General features: G+C 40.5%; 1 pseudogene; it reads right to left on the bottom strand.

Annotated features, from left to right (window-relative positions):
• Positions 1-2021: 2021 nt before the first annotated feature.
• Positions 2022-3834, bottom strand: LOC144324269 (stress-induced-phosphoprotein 1-like; annotated as a pseudogene).
• Between the last annotated feature and the right edge of the window lie 690 nt (positions 3835-4524).

Genomic DNA, 4524 nt, shown 5'->3' with positions numbered 1-4524 from the left:
TGTTGAGAAAATAAGAGTTTGAAGCTACAGCTGTTTCAATTGCACTGTGTTTGTACATGACATTTCACTGGAAGATGTCTGAATTAATACAAAGATTATTAATGGTGCTTTTATGAATAGTCAACACAAGTTCAATTTTTATCAATGTTTTTAATCAAATAAATACCAAAACATTTCACCCAATATATGAAACAGATTTGTTATTATAGCAAAAATTCACTGATCATACTCAATTCATCTTTCTGCTATTTTCCATCTGTGATTTTTACTTAAATTTTACATTACTATGAAATCTGAGCTGTTCATTGAAACTGTACTTTATCAGATATCTGTCTTTTTAAATGAAAAAGGCAGATTTGTAATCTAAGGATTTTTTTTTTCCAGTTTAGCTATTTATTTTTGCCCTAGTTAAAATTTCCTATTGAAGCATTTCTAGCTTAGTTAGATGTCCTTTGCAGGTTCCTTGTCTTTCTGATTAAGTTCACTGAAATAATTATTACAGTCTAAAATGATGAACACTAACTCCAACACGTTAGCTTCTAGAAGATAGAGACATAACTCCCACACCTAGCACTTTGCCAGGAATATAGGAGAAGCTATTTTTGAATGTTTTCATTTTTTGTATGGTAAGAGCCTTTAACATGAGATCTACCCTCTTAAATTCTTAGCATTCAATAGAGTATTGGTAATAATGTGAACGTTGTACAGAAGTCTAGAATTTATTCACCTTGCATAACAAGACTTCATGCCCATTGACTAAAGACTCCCTATAATCCCCTCCATTAGCTCAAGAATGGCAACCACCATTCTACACTCTGCTTCTATGAATTTGAATTATTTATATACCTCATATAAGTGGAATAATGCATTCTTTATTCTTCTGTGACTGACTTATTCAATATCGTGTCCGAGCGGTATATCCATATGGCAGGATTCATTTTTTTTTAAGATTTTATTTATTTATTCATGAGAGACACAGAGAGAGAGGCAGAGACACAGGCAGAGGGAGAAGCAGGCTCCATGCAGGGAGCCTGACGTGGGACTCGATCCCGGGTCTCCAGAATCAGGCCCTGGGCCGAAGGCAACGCTAAACCGCTGAGCCACCCAGGTTGCCCAGGATTCATTCATTCTTTCTTTTTTTTCTTTTTCTTTCTTTTTTTAAAGCCTATGTAATATTCACAAATACAATATTTATTTGCTATATATATGTAAGGGCTTTAGTGTTGTGTACATAAGTATTTACAATTTTTATATCCTCTTGATGAATTGACCTTTTATTATGTCATGATCTTTCTCCTGTTATAGGTTTTAGCCTAAAGTCCGTTTTGCTCATAAGTACCCCTTGTATTCTTTCACTAGTTTTTTGAAATATGTTTTTTTTTTTTTTTAGTTTTTTGAAATATGTTTACCCATCCCTTCACTTTCAGACTCTGTGTCTTCTTAAAGCTAAAGTAAGTTTCTGTATGCAACATATTATTGCATCTTTTCTATTCAGCTACTCTGTTTTGATGGGAGAATTTAGCACATTTACATTTAAAATAAGTATTGATAGCTATGAACTTACTATTTAAAATTTTGTTTTGTTTTGTTTTCTTTTTTTAATAACCATGTTCTACTGGCTTGTTTTGTTACAGAAGGGCATGTGGAGTTAACAATGTGAAGACAGTTGGAACCTGAGGTTGGAGAAGAACAGCGTGTCCTCCTCATACATGCCTACTGCCCCAAATAAAAAATCACCAACAATGGAAAAGTAGCTGAGACAGCAACTGAGGTTAGGGAAGGGAACAGGGAACCTAAGCACAGTGGAAGAGCCAATGCTTGTGCTGCTGGGAGGGCCGATAGGCAGCTGCAGTGCAAGTAACGTGAGTATGAGTCTCTGTATCTTCCACATAGGTCTATACAAATATATAGAGAGAAGTTGTTCACTTTCCCCTGCTTTCTCCTCTGCTTGACACTGCTTGCTGTCATCCCAGCCTTTCTTATCATATGAGGGTGAAGGGAAAGGAATGATGAATAAATCATCACTGAATTGCGATCAGACTAACATCCATCAGCTTCTGGATGTGTGTTATTACATGGTTCTTTAAGTGTTTGCTGAACATCTGAGGGTCCTTCTGCATCTGCTCCAGGATCAGCTGCATGGCTGGGTCACTTATCTGCTGCACCCCAGGGTCAACCATGGCCTGTCACTTCATGTCTTCAGGGCTGTGGTGGCGTTTGTACTGGGCCATCATACAGTTTTGGTAAACATCTGCAGCCTCCTTACAGTTGGAGTCCAGATCTAACATCTTGTGGTAGCCGTCCATAGCTTTTCCTCCATCACTTCCAGGGCAGCTGCTTTCCATGTGTACCCACTGATGAAGACAGGCTCTAGCTGGATACATTCCTCACAGTTCTTGAATGCCAGCTGAAACCCCAGGAGTCTGGGGTAGCAGGCAGCTCAATTGCCGCACAATTTGGCCTCTTCTGGATTCCATTTGATGACTTCTGTATAATGCTTCATGGCCTGGGGATAGTCCCATTCTGAAAACATTCATTGCCTTTGTTCTTCACCTGCAAGGCCAGGTCCGGGTTTATATAAGCCAGCCACTCTTGCTCGTTCAGAATTTCTCTGCCTATTGGCATTTCTTGAGCATAGCTGGGGTTCAGTGCTCTGTCAAAGACTTGTTATGGAAATGGATGGCATCCTTGTACTTTTCTTCTTTGAAGTAAGAGTTGCCAATTTGAGCATAAGGTTTGGCAATCTGTTTATAGTCTTCCTGGTTTTTTGCCCCACTTCGATGGTCTTCTCACAAAGCTCCCAGCATTTACTGTAGTCGCCCCTCTAGAAGTACACAGCTTTTTTTTTTAAAGGATTTATTTATTTATGAAAGACACAGAGAGAGAGAAAGAGAGGCAGAGACACAGGCAGACAGAGAAGCAGGCTCCATGCCGGGAACCCGATGCAGGACTCGATCCCAAGACTCCAGGATCATGCCCTGGGCCAAAGGCAGGCACCAAACCGCTGAGCCACCCAGGGATCCCAAGTACACAGCTTCTTGATTGGTCATGTAAGTCATGTTGATCTGGTCCAGGTCCTCGGCTCTGTCATAGTGCTTTAGACTGTGTCAAAGTCTTTCTTCTTGTAGGCCTCATTCCCCAACCTTTTCTCTTTCAGCATATGCTTCTTATTCTCTAGAATATCTTGTTCCATTGGCTCTGGCTTGGTGTCCTTTATGGGAGGAGGAGTTGGGGGGGGGGTGTTCCAACTTCCTTCTCCTCATTCATATTATTGAGATTGACTCCTAGCAGGACTCTGAGAGTAGTCATGATCTGGAGATCCTGATGCTTCATCCCTAAGTTGGATGGTTTGTTTCATAGCTGCTCTATCAGCTCCTGGTAGGTACAAACAGCATCCTTGTCCTGGATGACTCTCCAATTTCTGGTACAGATTAGGCATGTCGAAAAGGTTCATGAATTTCTGCTCTGCCAACCGGGCCTCCATATTCTGTAGGCTCTTTTTGAGCTGAGGATTATTTACTTCATGTTTTTAACCCTCTTCCTAGGTTTGCTTGGCTTCTTCAAATCACTTTAAGAACTTAACGGCTGCGGCCTTCTGCCAATAGCCCCAATAGCCCTTGCCTCAGTGAGGTTTTAAGTCAACAGTTTTGCAGCCATCCTTGTAAGCCTTCTGGTAGTCCCCTTTCTTGGCATAGGCTGCTGAGTGATTGCTATAGAGCACGTGGTCTGGGGATCTAACTTAATGGCTTCAGAGTAGCACTGCAGTGCATCATGGATGTTGCCTGCCCTCAGGGTCTTATTGCCTTTCTCTTTTAGCTCATTTACCTGCTCCATAGCTTGGCTGGAACTCTGTTGAATTGATTCAGTCAGCTCCACATTCCCAACCCCAAAAATTTGTTTTCTGTTTTGCAGTACTTTTTTTCCTTCTCTTTCTTGCTCTCTTCCTTTATGATGTGATGATTTTCTACAGTACTGTGCTTTGATTCCTTCATCTTTTGTGTATCTACTATAGGTTTTTCCATTGTGGTTTTGAGGCTTACATAAAACATAGTTTATAACAGTCTATTTAAATTAATAAGTTGATCTTCAAGGCAAAAAACAACAACAACAACAACAACAAACAGAAAACCCTGGTTCTTCAATTTCATTGACTTTCTGTTGCTTTCTGCACATTAGAAAAAATAGACATATTTCTGAATCTTAACAGACTGGTCTGTCATAGGAGATGAACCTTACTGGCCAGCTCGAGTTCCTGGTTGTCTCTCAAATGTTTATGATTGTCCAAGCCTCTCTACTTGTTTTTAGTCGTTCCAGTAGTTGAGGGTGCACCAGGACCCATTAGGGTCCCAAAACATAGCCATTCAGTACCTAGGTGTAGACTCACCAGAAGCTAGACCCTTAAGCAGCAGCTGGGAAAGCACCATCCAGAGACAAACAGAGATGATGTTTTTGTCTGCCACATGATTTCGGTGACTGTCTTTTAAGTGGCAATTATAAAAGTTAGGCCACAGGGGTGTGTAATAG

The sequence above is a fragment of the Canis aureus genome, chromosome 1 (assembly GCF_053574225.1).
Source record: "Canis aureus isolate CA01 chromosome 1, VMU_Caureus_v.1.0, whole genome shotgun sequence".
NCBI classification, from domain to species: Eukaryota; Metazoa; Chordata; class Mammalia; order Carnivora; family Canidae; genus Canis; species Canis aureus.
This window is presented reverse-complemented; position numbering and strand designations above follow the sequence as displayed.